The sequence below is a fragment of the Festucalex cinctus genome, chromosome 19, assembly GCF_051991245.1.
Source record: "Festucalex cinctus isolate MCC-2025b chromosome 19, RoL_Fcin_1.0, whole genome shotgun sequence".
Classification (NCBI taxonomy): Eukaryota; Metazoa; Chordata; class Actinopteri; order Syngnathiformes; family Syngnathidae; genus Festucalex; species Festucalex cinctus.
Genome location: NC_135429.1, coordinates 6,148,570 through 6,166,402, shown reverse-complemented (window position 1 = coordinate 6,166,402; position 17,833 = coordinate 6,148,570). Strand labels below are relative to the sequence as shown.

The 17,833-nt window shown below is 39.8% G+C and overlaps 1 protein-coding gene across 2 annotated transcripts in view; it reads right to left on the bottom strand.

Annotated features, from left to right (window-relative positions):
• The window catches only part of col8a2 (collagen, type VIII, alpha 2), a 78,299-nt gene that overhangs the window by 31,242 nt on the left and 29,224 nt on the right, over nt 1–17,833 (bottom strand). Inside the window, exons 1-2 of one of the 2 annotated variants that reach the window (XM_077507165.1) lie at nt 6,028–6,136; nt 3,553–3,739 (exon numbers count right to left, since the gene is read on the bottom strand). The gene's annotated coding sequence lies outside the window, so the exon portion shown is untranslated. Of the gene's footprint in view, nt 1–3,552; nt 3,740–6,027; nt 6,137–17,833 lie in introns of those variants that run through there. The other variant, XM_077507164.1, reaches the window with a different exon arrangement.

Sequence of the window (17,833 nt, the reverse complement as noted above, 5' to 3'; positions counted from 1 at the left end):
TCCATACTGCTAAAAGTGGCGCCATTTTTTTTCTGTGAAAAGTTAAACCATCCTTCTTCAAAAGAAGTCTGTTTGATGTTTTGAAAGGAAGAGCAGTTTTACTTTATTTGATCATTTGTCATACTAGCTACCGTCCCATTATCAGCAATGCAAAGTGAAGCAATTTATATGATTAGATTATCCAAACAATACTAAATCACAGCTGCTGGAGACCTGATAGCCAAATGATCAAATGATCCGCAACTTTAAATGTGCCGTGAGAATTTGAATTTATTGGGCCAAAAAAATATGATAGCTACCATGAGATTTTTCTAATGCAAAAATCTGGGTCAATAAATACTGGGAAAAACTTGCAAGACTGTATACCTTTAATCACCCAAACGGAATGATATATATACAGCTATATTGGAGTAGCTTCATCACTTGCTAGAATTGTAGCTTAGAGTATAAACACACAAAGCACATCTGGACACAAAACATGCTTCTTCTTTTACTGCCTTATCTGTTTTTGTTTTGTTTTTTTCTTTAAGCCTCCATTAAAAAACAAATTCAGACGATTACGCCCGAATGCTGCAGTCCAGGCTTTGATTAAATCCAGTGCCTTTTTAATGTTTTCAGCACCCATCTGAGCCATTCTTCACTGGTCGTATCAGCACTTGAATTAAAGTTATGCCAAAAAAAAAAAAAAAAAAAAAAAAAAAAAAAAAAAAAACTGCAGGCATTAATGTGGCTGTAATTACAGGCATTGTCAGGAAAACACATTGAAAGAAAGCATGAACCTTGGCTGGGCTCTGAAAGCGGGGACATGTTTTCACTCTTGTGAAGCGGGTGCGTGTGTGGGTGTGTGCACGTGCGCGCATGTGTGTGTGTTAATGGATTCTCTGTGTGTAAAACACATTTGTTTCGACTGGCAAATTAAATGGCATCTAATTGGAAGATGAAATCAAGTTAATGTGTTGATTACACTATAATGTTAATTTCCTGTCATTGCACAGTACGGGTCAATTTCTTTTGGGAAAACAGACTCTTACAGACACACACAGATATTTTTAGCCTGAAATTAATTTGTCCATCCATTTGGATTGTTATGAGTCTGTACAGGTTCCAAGCAAAGCATACAATTGCATGCAGGTAGGCCTTCACTTGCAAATATTCAGAGCTTGGCTACGGCAAAAACAAACTAAGCACCTGCTGAAGGCTTAGCAACCACAAGAGGGCAAGCAAGAGCAATTAATTAACAGTCCACAGAGACTAGAGTATTTTTTTTGGGGGGGAGAAGAAAGTAACAAAATAATACATATTTGGATTACAGTATTTTAATCTTCTTTTACTGAAGATCTTTCCATAATTATTTATTAATAATTAATAATTAATTTATTTTATATATCAAAGTCATTGTGAACCTGATGACCCTTGTAAGGGCGGCATGGCTCAATGTTAGAGTGGTTTTTATCATTTATTTCTACAGTAACTGCATGGTATACTGGTTCTTTTGTGTTTCTTTTATTATATTTATTATTTCGCATGCCACTCTTGTAGCATCATTATCATTCCCCAATGGAAGTCCAACAATGAAAGATCAATTCTACATATTTTTTTGGTGGTAATTGAAAGCCCTATAATTACGTTTAGCGTTGGGCTTTTCAGCTCTTCAACATGCTCTGTTTGACTGTTATGACATCACTTGCTGGCCTATGAGGCAACAGCAGTGGGAGTCAGCTATATGTAAAAGAGTGGGAGAGATAAGAGTTCATCTGGTTGAAATGTGCGCCTGCACTGGTTAACAGTATGTGGATGACAAGGCGAGAGGGGCTGATTGGTCCTTAACTCATTTGCTCCCAATAACGTGTAAATACGTTTTTTTTTTAATGTTCTAAGTGTCCCAAAGACGTATTTATATGTTTTTTTGTTTTTATGCTAGAGCCTACAGAAGGCTTTGATGCAGCCTCTCAACTGCAAAAAACGGTTGCAGAAATGGTAGTTATTACACAAACGGCCAGCAGGTGGCAGCAGAGCAAAGATCAACCAGGGCCAACTCGAAAAAAAGCTCAATTACTTACAATTTTTATTTGAATTTTTTGGAAGAATGATCTCAAATTGTACAAAAAATCATTGTATTTCATGACTAACAGAACTGCCCAGAGACTATTTTCTTTATTGGACCAGTACCTTCTTTTGGACTAAATTCCTCACTTATTTTTTTATTTATTTATTTTTTTTCTTTTTTTTTCTGTTTTGTTTTGTTTGTTTACTGTTGTTCAACTGCGAAGTGTATAGTTTGTGACAAAGTGTGCCTTAATTGTTTGTAATTTTGAATGAATAAATAATAATAAAAAAAAAAACTTACAATTTTAAATAGATTTGTGAAAACTGATGAAACTTAGCTCTCTTCTAATGCTAACTGCTGCAAAACGGAAACAGATAGAAACATTTTTTTTTTCCTGATGAAAGAAGAGACTTTAATCTTTCTTTTGATAGGTTCCATGTTTTTATAGCTATAGAACACAATATTCTGTGGGCCTTGCAAAATCAGTCAAAATCCAGTAAAACAGCCAAGAGCGAACGGGATTGCTTCTGTGAAAATGGCGGCGAGTGAATGAGTTAAGCACCTTCCAAAACTTAGGTTGCACACATTGGAGAACATGCCAAAATAAGTTGCCATGGATGGCGCTATCCTGAAGATGCGTTTCCGCGATAAAGCAGCAAAAAATTAAACACAACCTCAATATGAGAAAATGCAAGTGAGCTCCTAAAGCCCTTTACTACTGCTGCGAATACTTGATTTCCACATGGAGACTCCGCAGTTGACTGTGTCATCAGAAGGCATGCAACACACAGGCGCACGTCCAGACGAAGCAGATCCACGCTGCCAATTGTTTTTTGGAAATCAGAGCTTTGAGTGCACTCACTTTTCCAGGGCCGTCCCCTTTCTGTTACTCTCATTCTACGCTTCTCTCAGTAACAACGCTTGTGCAGATAATAACGTAGGCACTATACAGACATTTGGGCCTGCTATGTTTTTTGTTTTTTTTTTCTTTAATTTTGCCCAGCTGTCCCTCCTCTCATACTCTATCGAGACACCTGAGAAGTCGACGGATGCTCCTCCTGTTTGCAATAGACGGATGTCGTTTCAATGGAATGTGGCGTCGCTTGCCAGTGGCATTGCAGAGGATGCAGGGAATAAAATGGCGTTGAAAAAGTGGAAAGATAAGGGTTGTGTGTGTTGTTTATTCCTTCACTTTGTCTATCAGTCCCATCCAAATGCAGCAACGGCACACCTGCAATTCCAATTCAAAAGTGATCCAAAGTAACTTTCGTCAGGTTATTTGAAGCATATTGTGCACAGAAGTGACCCATTTTAATCTTCAAGCTATTATTCTGCCAAGTAGTTTAGGACTGTGGAGAATTATGGCGGTCCCATGACTAACGTCTGCTTTTTATTTTCACGTCCCCCCCCTTCCCGATCACTCCTTCTGTTTCTTTTGGCCTCGCCGCTGCGGCCACATGTGATGAAGTGAGAGACAGGACAGAGATGAGGCAAGTAGGGCTTACCTTTCTTTCTTCGGAGTGTCCAGTGGCAGTGGTGGGTGGGGGGGCAGCACTGGGGTAGGTAGGTGTGCTCTTCAGGTGGAATTTCTCTTCTACCTCCCTCCTTCAGCCACGTGTGTCTCCCATGGGACGGGGTGGCATCAGATGTTCAGTGAAGCCCCCAGAAAAGAGGAGTGATGTCCTCTGGCACCTTGAACCGGTCCAGCGAAGAAGAAAAAGGAGAAAAAGACACACAAAAATGAAAAATAATTTAGCCTTTTTAAAGTCAGTCCCCAGCAAAAATTAAAAAAAAAAAAAAAAAAAAAAAAAAAAATCAATCCATGTGCTTTGTGGCAAAGTGAGAATTTGATTGGATGGAAAGGGAGTAAAAAAAATATAAATAAAAAAAAAAAATGAGAGGGGAAAATCCTCTGTGTGCCCTGTTCGAACGGTCCAGACCCGGGTCTGGGGAGCACCTTCCCGATCTATGCACTCCCGTACTCCAGGGTGGAAAGTAGGAGGGAGCAGGTTCGGAGAGGGAGCAAAAGTGAAGTCAGCGTCTGCTAATCAGGCAGTCAGGTAAAGGCTGAGGGTCCGAGCGGGGTGCACTCCCACTTCCAGGACTTATAACCAGGGGCCGTGCACCTCGTTGGACCAATCTCCCTGGCTTACTCCTCGATCCCTCTCCCACAGGCTTATTTTGGGAAAAGACAGACAGGATTGTTCGCCGGGTTCACCCCCTTCGTACAAAAAAGCAAGTGTCTGCGTGCCGGAGGAGAAGGGGAGTGTGCAGGATGGGGTGGGGGAGCCGCCCCGCATCAAGGGGTGGGGTAGCGTTGAGAGGAGGGCGAAAGGAAAAGAAGCTAAATGTTTTGCCTCTGTCCACTTTCACCTCCCAAGAAATCATCCAAATAATTCTTTGGTATCTTTTTCCATACTAAATCCACCGCATCGAGCGCAACGTGTAGATTTTGGCACTTAGCAACCTTGAGATGTTAATCCGAAAATCTCTCACAAAAACTTTTTTCTTCTCCTGCCTGCAGCTCCAATGGGCAATTAATAATCTCCCTGCATGACATAATGCTGGGAACCGCAATACACAGAAGGGCTTTGTTGTTGTTTTATTCATTCGGTCTGTTGCATTCGTGTATAATTGCTCCATGATATCGAAAAATCTTTTGGAATTAATCACCCGAGTGTTGCAATTCACAATCGACAGCTCTGCTATTCATTGCATCAAATACATTTTACATTGAGAGCATGCCAGGTGCTTCATCAACCAACATCAAATCATAATAATTCCCAACCAGTGCATCATGACAAATCATCATATACTTCATCTATCTATGCAGGTGACGTAGTGTGACAAGACGTGGAGGCTGCAGATACCAACTACCAATACTTACGTGGAAGTCAACCTTCAACATTTCTTGACGATAATATGTTATATGTGACCTCAAAAAAAAATTATTGGGGTTGACTTCCCCTTTAAGGCAAAAAAAAATAAAATAATCTGACATTGAGCTGTAGTTGGCGTTATACTGTGGCAGTTTAACACATCTGTGAATCATCATCTACACCGGAAAGAAATGTTTTTCTTCACATTTGTTGTCATGAAATGAAAAGTTTTAGAGGTATCATCACTTGGTATCGGTGAATACGCAAAGTGGGCATACTCGTTGCGGTATCGAACATTGACAGTGATTCATTTCTTATCTGGCCTCGGAGGGAAGGACGCATTGGATTTACAATTTATTTGGTTAAAGGTTAGGGAAGACTTTGTATTATATTTAGGTATGTGTTGTACTTCATCAAAAATGCTTGATTGATGTAAACGATAACAAAATCATCCGAGCAAGCCTTTGTGAACATGAGAATAGAAAACAGCCTTTGACAAACTGTTCCAATTAGGGATTGTATCATTTAGTGAACGTTACATCGATGTTTAATGAAAATGTATTTCTGTCCAATACTTTCCCTTGAAAAGCTAAATTCTCCATCTCCTCTACACTTCATTGCTTCTGCAGTGCAGTAATGTCCTTTTCAGTGCATACTCAAGAGCATATTTGGATAATGGTCCCCCACTTTTCTCAAGTATAATTAGGGTACCATTTAAAAAGCCATATTTTCTTTCGCTCTCTTTTGGTTGGTAATGAGATCGTAGCGTGATTAAAAATACAATGCCAGTGATGTCTTTCTGTACTGTACTTGTACAAAACCGCCATTGTTTGATGTTGGGGGGGAAAAAAAAAAAAAAAGATTTCAAATGCAAATGGAGCTGGTTAAATTGAATAATGCGAAACCAAATCAGCATCTGTGAGTGATCCGTGTTGCGCTCACTGAATAGTTCTCTGAACATGGAAAGGGTGGAGTGACCAGATGCCCAGTGATGATGTCATCAATAGGAGCCCTGTGCGGCTCCTCAGGCCTGCCATTCATTCATCCCCTGGGTGTGTGTTTCTGCGTGAACAAGTAGGACCTTATTGTTCGGCATGTTACCTGCGATGAGGAGGGGAAAACACAAGCAACCGCATCGTCTCTGCAGTTCTATTCAGTTGAAGCAACACGTTCAGAACTGGTCAGGCCCATACACACTTCTTGGAAAAGCAAAAATCCACGAGGTGAAACATTCCCGAAAAGAGGGGAAAAGCACCTGATGATGTGTTTTTATGATTATTTTAAACCCACACTCTCCCTTTGATTCCATTCCACCAGTTTGGAGCGTAAACAAACTATTCCGTTGCATCACACAGACTTTGCCCTTGATATTCGTCAAAGTCCTCCCGAAATAAGTCATGAAAGGCAGGTTGGCGTAACTGATACACTCCACCCTTTACGCCACACCCACCAAACATAGACCCGCTATGTTTTAACATATGGGAGGGGGGTTCTGTTCTCATCAAAGGGGTGTGTGTCCACGGTTGGTTTAGGGGTGCACCGTGCGTGTTTTCGAGAGGTGAATGCTTTGGCGTGTGTTGAAAGGCGATTAGAAATCACTTGAGGGTTGTAACGCGACCTTGTTTACTTCAATCTCACTGTGAGGAAAGGATTGTATGCTGTTCATTGGTCGAATACGTTTAATCAAACACATCTATTGCATTAAAAAAAAATAAAAAATCAGTAAGAGCCCACTTCTTTCACATGTAATTCAACCTTTGCGAGGTTAAAGTTGAAGGTTCACACAAGGACAGCAGGCGTTCCTCTTTTCTCCTTTCTACTCCCTCTCGTTGGCATTTTCCCACCAGCATCAATTCAAAAGGCCATTTTTTCTCAGGTGATGTGGCCCACCTTTGTTGGAACCTCTCAAAAGGAATGCCAGGCATTCACACATACACAAAAGGGATCGGAATTATCAAGTATTAGAGGACACAAAACAAGAGGAGAGAGGAGTAATAAACGGTGTCTGTGGTGGGCAGGCAGCAAGAGAGAGAAGGAATGTTGCATTGAAAAACGATGGCACAGCATTGGGAATATGATTTTATGCAGTAGATAAAAATTAAGAGCTTTCATGCAAAACTTTTCCAGGGAAATTCTTTAGTGATGGCTTGGGGTTCTGCCACTATGCTCAGCTGGCACTGCGGTGGGGGAGAGCACAGGTCGTGATTTGAAAACTGCAAATCAGAGACTCTCCATGCAATGCTTTTTAGCCAAAGTTACATACAGTGTGTACAATAATTATAAATATAGTTAAGTACTATTACAAAACACATCATATATGCATATGGTTTGGAGGCAGTCAGCTGGATTTTGCTACGTATCGAGAAATGTAATTTTTGTGGCGAAACCGCTCATGATTTTGGTGACGGAGACTCTCCACGCTTCGATTTTTTAGCCAGAGATGCATATGAAATTAAAAATATGTAGGGATGGGCGAGTGCCGATACCAGGTATCGGTATCGGGCCGATACCAGCCTTTTTTCAAGTACTCGAGTACTCCTCCTTGCCTGTAACTGGCGCTAGCTTGCAGCAGTTTTTCACCAAAACTTCACCGGTTTGGAAATACCTCAAAATTGTGAATCTTAAACTAGAAGAGCATTTTTGTGTTTTATTTTGAGCGTTAAGACTATTGAAGAGTGACTGTGCTGTTTTTTTGTCAAAATTAAAGGAAATATATTTGTTTAAAAATATCTTTTAGTGATTTTTTTTATTTGTCAAAATGTACTACTGGTATCGGCAGTCGGTATCGGTGAGTACTGAGGGTCTGAGTATCGGTATCTGTCTGAAAAAAGTGGTATCGAACATCCCTACAAATATGGTTACGTATTGTGGGCGGCAATGTGGATGACTGGTTAGCACGTCCGCCTCCCAGTACTGAGGACTCGGGTTCGAGTCCAGGCTCCGGCCTTCTTAGGTGGAGTTTGCATGTTCTCCCCGTGCCCGCGTGGGTCTTCTCCGGGTACTCCCGTCTCCTCCCACATTCCAGACATGCATGGCAGGTTAATTGGGCGCTCCAAATTGTCAATAGGTGTGCTTGTGAGTGTGGATGGTTGTTCGTCTTCTGTGTGCCCTGCGATTGGCTGGCAACCAGTTCAGGGTGTAGCCGAGATAGGCTCCAGCACCCCTCGTGAACCTTGTGGTGAAGTGGTCAAGAAAATGGATGGATGGGTTAAGTATTGTTGTAAAACACAATCTCTATCCTATATACTGTATGAGTACGGCTTCACACCTGTAAATATTGTTTTGATGTGAAATTTCATGTGATACGACACCACATTTTTGATTGGCTGTTACATCTGTGACGATGTGACGCCGTTCGCCTGAGATTCAAATTTCAACTCACAGTAAAATGGCCACTTATGAAAACTAGTTTCGGAGACCAGCACACTGATATGGCCTAAGACCGGATCTTGTTCCCAGGGTCCAAGACTGCTGCCGAACGACATCGGTAGAGCACAGTTAAGACAAGCTATCCTCCGTTTAGGATATTGTGCTTTCCAAAAACAGTACTTTTCTAATTGACCAAGTCTCAGCGGTGCATGCAAACAAAAACACATTAATTTCCCAGCAACTAACCTAATTGATATCAACCAGGAAAAGACGATTCCAGCCCAAACAAGTTGATGCAATTCTAATTAAGCCTATTAAACATAAAATGAATCTGTCTGCCTTTCACTCTGGCCAGATTTCCCATGCCCGAGCTCAAGATGTGTTTTATGCAAACAAGCAGTGATTAGTTTAGCAGAATTCCGTGAAGCAATCGCGTAGGCTGCAGCAGCTGTGAGTAAGACTGACACACACACACACACACACACACGGAAAAAAGAAAAAAAAGAAAACAAAGCAGCAACTCTGAAAAAAGCACCTCAAGTGTTGAAGGATTACAAAAGGAGAAAACAGAACAGGAGTTGGAAATGCAAGATTTGCAGCAGGCATACGTTACACGTCTAAGTTGAAAGCATGCAGCATTGTACTGTACATCACTTTTTTTTTTCTTTTTAAAGTACTCTAACTGCCAGAAGGGGGAGACATAAGTTCCATATTGTGGGACCTGTTTAGTAATCACCAAGTTGGGATCTCATTTGTGAACATCTTTAATGGCAGAAACCTCAAAATTCTGAGGTTAGGGGTTTGAATCTCGATTCCAGCCTTCCTGGGTCGAGATTGTGTGGAAGATGGATGGATGTAGTTACTTCAAATATCTATCCTTTGTTTAAAAAAAAAAAAAAAAATCAGATGCATAAATGTCATCATTAACTAATGACTATTTCAGAAGCAAATAAGGTACAATCTAGCACATTTGCGGAAAACAGTTATTTAGGACTGACAGACCTACCCCAATTTTTTATTTTATTTTATTTTGTATCTGCATTTAATAGTTTCTTATTGAGTTGTTTGTTTTTGCATAATCTTGGAAACCTTTTCCTCTTGCAATAATTAGTGAGATAGTACTATTTATTAGGGATGGGCGAGTACCGATACCAGGCATCTGTATCGGGCCGATACCGGCCTTTTTTAAGTACTCGAGTACTCGTGACGCAGACGAGTACAAGCGACCGATGGCAGACGGGGAAGACGTTCAGTGAGTCCTCCTTGCCTGTCACCAAAACTTCACCGGTTTGGAAATACTTCAAAATTGCGAATCTTAAACTAGAAGAGCATTTTTGTGTTTTATTTTGAGCGTGAAGACTATTGAAGAGTGACTGTGCTGTTTGTTTGTTTTTTTGTCAAAATTAAAGGAAATATATTTGTTTAAAAATATCTTTTAGTGATTTTTTTGTATTTGTATTGGGCAGACTTAACTCTTTGACTGCCAAACTTTGTCCAAAAAAACCCCAACGGTGCCAGCCGATTTGGAGCATTTTCACTCATATTTCAAAGCAAACAGAATATTGTGCAGTATGACGACATAAATATGGTGGATACCATATGAAAGATTGGATTCCATTCTTTCATGAGAAAAAAAAGTATGTTTCTACCTTATTCCGTTCTTTAGTAATCACCATTTGAAATTAGGTCATTGGAGTGACATAAGCGAAAATCCAAAAATATTAAGAGAAAAACAAGCTTTTTTGTGAAAAGATACATTTTTTGCACAGCAGTGACTTTGACACTAATATTTTTTGTGTTGTGACAAGGCAGCGTTGTACAAGACGTTGCGCTGCCCATTGAGAGAACACCCCCCCCCCCCCCCAAAAAAAAACCCAAAAACAAAAAACAACGTAATATAAACGTAAATTAACGTTTTTGGCGGCATTCGCTAGGATTTTAGAATACGTCATTAAACGTTTTTGGCAGTCAAAGAGTTAACTGACATGGCAACACAAAAAAAGCTGAAATTAAAATAATTGCTGGAAATAAATACATTCATATTTGAAATTTCTCATTGTGTGACCACCCACAAATGTGGATTTAAGACAAAATGTGAGATTCCAAGTTGCTTCCAACAGAGACAATGCGCTCATAAACCAAACAAGTCTTGCTCATGGGTTGTGACTGCCTGCAATCTTCCTCTCTGACCTTCGCCCCCGCGTGTTCACACAAGTAGCGCTTTTGTGAACAACCTCTCATGCCCGCTTTTGTATGTTCAGTCCTGCTATAACAAACACAACTCGGCACTTGACCTCGTGCTGACCTCGGCGAAATCTCCACATCTTACTTGTTTGTATCTTTAAAGCGACACGGCCTCATCAGGTTTCTCCGCATGAGCTTGTCAGTAGGCCTGTACGCAAACACACGCTAAGCGTACCGGTCAGCTTCCGATTTATAACGCACCCTGACCTTGATGATCACAGGAACCTCCTCCCTAAACAGCTGTTTCCACATGTCCCACCACCCACCATCACTGAAACACAAGGGAAGTGAGGAATTGCGCTAAAGTCACCTCAAAGTCGGATTACCCACTTCGCATTTTCAATGTGCAATACGTCCAGATAATCGCGCCAAGTATGAACGTTTCAATAACACAACTGACTCGCTGAGAAACATTTCAAATTCTTAACTGTCAGGGGTGATCATTTTTCTTCCTTGATCACGCTGGGCGTGTAAAGAGGGAACAAAGTGACCTTGTTAGGCGAGGGTGGGAATTTACCATAAAAGCTGGCGTACGAATGACTGTTTAATCCATTACGCGCTCTTAAAAATTTGTAATTAATTACCTCGACTTATTTCGGTGTGGCAGAAAAGGCGGGATGGCAGTAAGATGGAAAATGTGTCCGTATGTTTAAGCGCACTGTCAAAATGGAACATAAATAAATAATGAGGCTGTCAACACTGTGCCAGTGAACCGCATGTGACGTTTAACACAAACTTCACATACATCCACGGGAGGGAGTGGCAACTTTGTTGATTAGGGCATTGGCGTTTCTCCACCAAAACAGGAATTGTTTTTACTCTCGTTGGCAATTTGCAGAATGAAATCAGAATGAAATAGCAGAAAAGCGTTTTATTTTCTCTTCTGTCACTGCTTCCATATCACAGAATGAAAGCAGTTTGGTCTCAGTCACATTCTCACTATGCAACAACTACATGCAAGTTGCTAAAAGGGTAACTTTTTTCCCCCCACAATTTTGGTTCTTGACTGCCTTTAGGGCTGCACAATATATCGAAAAAATATCGATATCGAGATATTGGCACATACAATATGCATATCGCAAAGTCATGCAATAAGTTTCATATGGAATTTTATGCTTTCATCTGAATTTGACCAGTCAGACTGTCAGGTTTACCTATTTGACATTTATTAAACACGGAAAAAAAGGAGAGAAAACATTCAGGTCAAGGAGAGAAACTCTCTGAAAAAAAATTTAAAATCCCCTCCTCACCCTCTCTTTTTATATGGTATCCACGCCCCTAGTTCCATGGGTGTTCCAACCCTAATAATGCAAATGCAAAACATAGTTGGAACACAGTGTACTTAACGAAAATGTGCACTGCCATCCAATAGTTGAACAATATCTAGAGGTCATTACAATTAATTAAGAATACATTGAGTTGATTTTACCTCATGAAAAAATAATAAAAATGTCATTTCTTTAGGTACATGGTAAATATCTCAATAAAATCGATATCGCTACATTCAGCAACTATATCGTATATCGCATGTGTTTCCGATATCGTGCAGCCCTACTGCCTTGTGGTTGATACAAACTCCTGTCTTTAAATATTTTTCAAAATAGAAGCCCCAAATAAGTGATTTCTTTTTGGTCGCACCGCATGATAATTCATAAAAAGGTTCATCATCGGACAAACGTAACCATCAATAGACAGAATTTTGCTCGCGAAAAGATTCAGACAGATTCATGAACACTATTTAAGATAAATAGGCCTTTGTGTAAAATTCTTAGACCATTGCGTGTGAAAATAGGAGTAACAACAAAATCATGTGCTTACATTTTTGTTCAGTGGCAAAAAAAAAAAAAAAAAAAGATTTTTAAGGCCTCTCAGATCAGTGAAGTCTAAAATCCTGAATGTTGCCAGTCTGTGGTACGTAATCATTTACCGTGAATAGTGCTGGCTTGTTTCATACATCTCTGTCGGATACAAATACCGGCACATACACGTTAACGTGACCTCTGCTTGCCGCACGGTCTGCGCTGTACTGAGTGCCCTTCTTGTTTTTCGCTTCGCGAGCCGACTTCTTTCGGGAAGCCTGGAGATGTGTAGCTCGCTGTATGTGAGAGAAAACAGACAGTGGACCTTCAGCTTTTCTTTGCACTGAGAGACGTGCCAGAAAAATAAAGACCTCTGAACTATGCAAACATGCAGCATCAAAACTGCTGCACGGACCACCCATGGAGGCGTCAAGTTGGAAACCACGTTCAAAACCAAATTCTTGGATTGGGTTGCTACCAGATAACAGGCATTACTTGCATGGATGGAGACAGATGTGCTCCAAGAACAGCTTGATGAGAAACGACCAAGGGCCAAAGAGAATAAATTGAGTAGTAGCAATTTCTTGATGTGGTACTTTGGAATTGCACTTGTTCGGTTAATGTTTTATTTGATTTCTTTTGCTTGTAGTTGTTGGTGACCCTCGCAAAAAGGTTTTTATGACGACCAGTTGCGGGAAGTAATGAATTATGAGGTGTGTCAGACAAGTTCCACTAGTACTAGTTTGGTTTTTGAGTTGAATTAGTACTTCTAATGTTACCAGTCCTTTTTGAAGTACATCTAAGTACAGAATGTGAGTACTTTCGCCAATTCTGATCAATGTTTTCAGTGGATCGTCCATGACTTTTATCAGTTCCAGTCCTTTCCGGACCGTGGCTCCAAATCCAACAACGGAACCCACCGACACTCATCACTTGACCAATTAGCGCCTTCTTCGATTCCAACCGCCCGGTGCGATTGCCCGTCCCTGTACATTTGCGGCCTTTCTGTTTGTACACTCTCGGGTGTTTATCTTCACGAGATGCCGGCTTCGGACATGTAGATTTCCTGCTTTGACTAGCCGCGAGCAGCGGGCGTGTCTTTTCTTTCCTGAGACAGACGTATAAACATTATTGTTGGAGCGACGGCCAGGAGCTCGTATAGGACAAGGTCGGGATTTCTGTCAGCTGCGCAGGTGTGGGAGCGTGCGTTCAGGAAAGACACAAAGAGGTCCGGTCTTGGAAATGAAAATGATGAGAAAATAAACAAGAGGGGATTACCAGGCGCATATTGGAAAATGAGAGTATTAAAATGACTTTGACTGAAGGAGGAGGAGTGCTGTAACAGCACAATACACAATTTTAGATTTAACTATCATTCTTTTGCAATAGAAAAGACTATATAAAGGATCAAAGGTCAACATTCTTCACTTTCACTTGTGCAATTGTCATTTTTGATTCAATCTTTGACACAGAAGAAACTAAAGATAAGATCATGAATCTTGAACGAGAGAACCTCTTTGTACTTAAACAGCCGTACGCTTCACTGCAATCTGTCTTATCTTGGAAATGATACTACACTTAGTTTTCAAAGTGTTAGATAAACACATATGGTGTCTGATGATACCAATCTGCAAATAAAGTTAATCACCAATCTGGAAAGGTTTTGCCTGTCGACTGAATTGAAGAACAGGTACATTAAAAACTCATCAAACTTGTCAAAGGGTGATATTCTACGTTTCAAGACCTTAGCTTTCTTTCTTCTTTTTGATCCTTCATTTTTCCAAGTTTGGAGATTCAGGACTTGTTTTCTGGCCTTTTGTCCTGAAGCTTCATTCACACAGAGAGGACCATCGTCTGAAATAAATCTGACATGCACTAAAGCTTTTGTCTTTGTATTTTAGAGAGTGATTCCCTTGTTTTATCTACACAAATACGCAGCAGATAAAAGAATGACCTCCTAGTGGGATACATTTATTAGAATTTCATTTAAATTTGGTTTTGGTGTTTTTATATCTGAGATGTTCCATTAGATGTTAGCCAAGCAGTATTAACTCATTCACTGCCAGTCCAGTAAAAAAAAAAAAAAAAATGGATTTTTGACGTGGATAGCCGTCAGTGGCAGTGAATGAGTTAACAATTGAAAAAACAAACGAGCTTTATGTAATGTTTACGTCTGCTTAATCCAATATCGCTTTGACTTGTATGTGGATCATACATACATGACGTTATCTGTAAAAAAGACAACAAGGTTCTGAGAAACATGCTTTCTTGTCTTGGGCCAGTCTACCCTCTTATTGCCTCACGTAGCTGAACGCTGTCATGGAAAAAAAACATTTGGCTGTGTTGGGTATGAAACCTTAAGCCACATCACTAAATCTATTAGAAAGGCCACACTATAATGCAATTCGCAATTTGGCAGCTTTATAGGGTGAAAATTGCATATAAGTGGACTCAAAACAACAGCAGTACATGTGTGTTCTATTAGGCGTAAGTTTCGATCCCTTCAATCGCTTCTCCTGACCTTCTGTTCAACGTCTTACACGTTCTCCTCTCTTGTTCGCCTCTCCAGCCTCTCGCCCTTCATCGGCTACATATTTCTTGACACTCGTGTGTGTTTAAGGTTGAGCCCTCAACCCAACCGGCGGGCTGCGGTTCCCTCCTAAACAATTCACATGGAGCTGGTTAGGAAGACATTCTTTCCATGTAGGGAAATTTTGAAACCAAGTGCCTGTAATACAAAAATCATAAACGAGAGGTCTGGCCTAATCACGTCCCACGGCACTCTCTCCAAACTTTTCAAACTAACTATATATATATATATATATATATATATATATATATATATATATATATATATATGGACCAGTACAGCTTTTTCATGTTGAGGAAAAAAAGTCTTAAGTATTGGTATGGTATCGTTATCGGCCGATACTGCAAAGCTGGGTATCGGGGGCCAAAAAACGGTATCGGAACAACACTAATGCATATGCATATATATATATATATATATATATATATATATATATATATATATATATATATATATAGTTTATATATATATATATCCATTGGTTCAGAGCATTCAAGGGCCAATAGAATATCTTAGATCGGCATGCAGTGAACATGTCACATACCAGTGAATGTCGTGCACCAGCAAGGCACAAGATGCTGCATCCAAAATCCTATATTAGTGTTGGAATTAATGGTATCGGCATGTTACTACTGAGTACTCACCGATACCGATACCACTGTTTTAATGCAGTATCGGCGCCTCTGCCGATACCAGTATCGGTATCGGAACAACATGAATATATATAGAGAGGTTTTTTTTCTTTTCCATATTATAGATGGATGGATGGATAGATGGATGGATGGATGGATGGATGGATGGATGGATGGATGGATGGAGATATAGATGGATAGATGGATAGATGGATAGATGGATAGATGGATAGATGGATGGATGGATGGATGGATGGATGGATGGATGGATGGATGGATATAGATGGATGGATGGATGGATGGATATAGATGGATGGATGGATGGATGGATGGATGGATGGATGGATGGATGGATATAGATGGATGGATGGATATAGATGGATATAGATGGATATAGATGGATGGATGGATGGATGGATGGATGGATATAGATCGATGGATGGATATAGATGGATATAGATGGATGGATGGATGATATAGATAGATAGATAGATAGATAGATAGAGAGGTAAACTGTGCCTCCTCCTCTTTCAGGGACATACTGAGGCAAAATTACCCCTGAGACAGGCGCTCATGTGTTACATCTGCCCGACATGCCCGGTGCGCAACTGTTATTAACACGAGCCCTGAGTGATCTGATCCAAAATGGATAGCTTTTAAGTGCGTGTGTTCACAGCTGGCACGGGCGTCTCAACGCGAGTCTCGAGCGACCACTTGCGATCGGATCTCGCGCCGTGCAAATAAACACGGCTGGAGGCGGCGAGGCACTTCACGTGCCTGAAAATTTAAATAAGAGCAAATCAAAACACTGCAGACTGGGATGCAAAATAAACCACACTGGCCAAGACGTTTTATGCACTTTGATATATTTGCATCAGCTGTGGAAAAATCCACTCTTTTGCTAACATGTTCACTGTCAATGTTAGTGATGTTTTAAAGAGATGCATTTGTCGCTTGGAGTTCTTGCCCCTCGTGGTCAGGATCAATCTATTTGCAGGGGGAGAAAGGGACCGAGCCCTGCTGCGAGTAATTGACGCCCCGCCCTAAAAATGTTCAGAATTGCCAAAATTGACAGTTTAAATTAAATATAACACAACCTATGATCCCAAAACACACATTTTGCATGTTTAGAAAATGCTACAGTATATAAACCAATTTATTTGTAATATGGCAGCAGGGTTATTATAGTTTTGGAATTTTTCATTTTAGTTTTGAGTTTTTTTTTTTTTTTAAGTTAGTTTTAATTAGTTTTCAGGGTGGTTCTGTTAGGTTTTTTTTTTAATTAGTTTTAGTTCTTTAGTAAATGCTTAATTTTAGTTTAGTTAGTTTCAGTATTAGTATTAGTATTATTTGTTTTTTGTTTTTTTAATGTGTACTATTGTGCGCAAAATAAAAAAAAAACACACCCTGGGTTCGACGTCATTATTCAGGTTTATATAAAAATAAATCTACTAAAAATCACATTTAAAATCATCTCCAAAGTCTCGTGCATTAAATTAATTACCAAATACTAAAATGAAGGACATGTTTGCTATACTTATAGTTAGTTTTATTGTAGTTAGTTTTGAAAAAACTGTAGTTTCAGTTAGTTTTCTTTTTTTTTAAAAAGCATCTTCGTTTTTATTTTATTTCGTTAACGGAATTGTTTTTTTTTTATTTTAGTTTTTTTCGTTAGTTTTAGTTAACTAAAATAACCTTTAATAGCACCCTTTTTCGGCACCCTCCCTTCTTACTTTGATCATCCCCAAACATCTATGTATTTATTTTATTTGAACCGTGTCAAATGCCATTTTTAGCATATGATGCGGGCCACTAAAAAATGGACGGCGGCCACAAATGGCCCCCGGGCCGTAGTTTGGACACCCCTGCATTAAGTTTTAACACAGTATTTCAATACTATTAGTCTGTAATCAACATTACATTTAAAGTAGAAAAGCATTCTGTGCTTGTATCAAGCTCAAATTTGTACCGTACCATCCAGAATCATGTCTTGCCCTTTAGTATTGGCATATGTCAAATTACCACTAAAAAAAACTGTGAATTGATCTTAAAATGACTCAAAATGGTTGAATTACTGATTTGTATTAATGTTGTTAAAGTGGCATTCTCCCGGGTTGGGTTTCCAAAGGAAACAGCCAATCATAAGACCAGTGAAAAACCGCTTGAGCAAAACAATGGTGACCTTGAATTTTGCATGCTTTTCTGCATGGAATGGTATCTAGATTAAACACATTGTTATTGTTGGCCCCTGGAAGCCAATCATGATTTCTCAC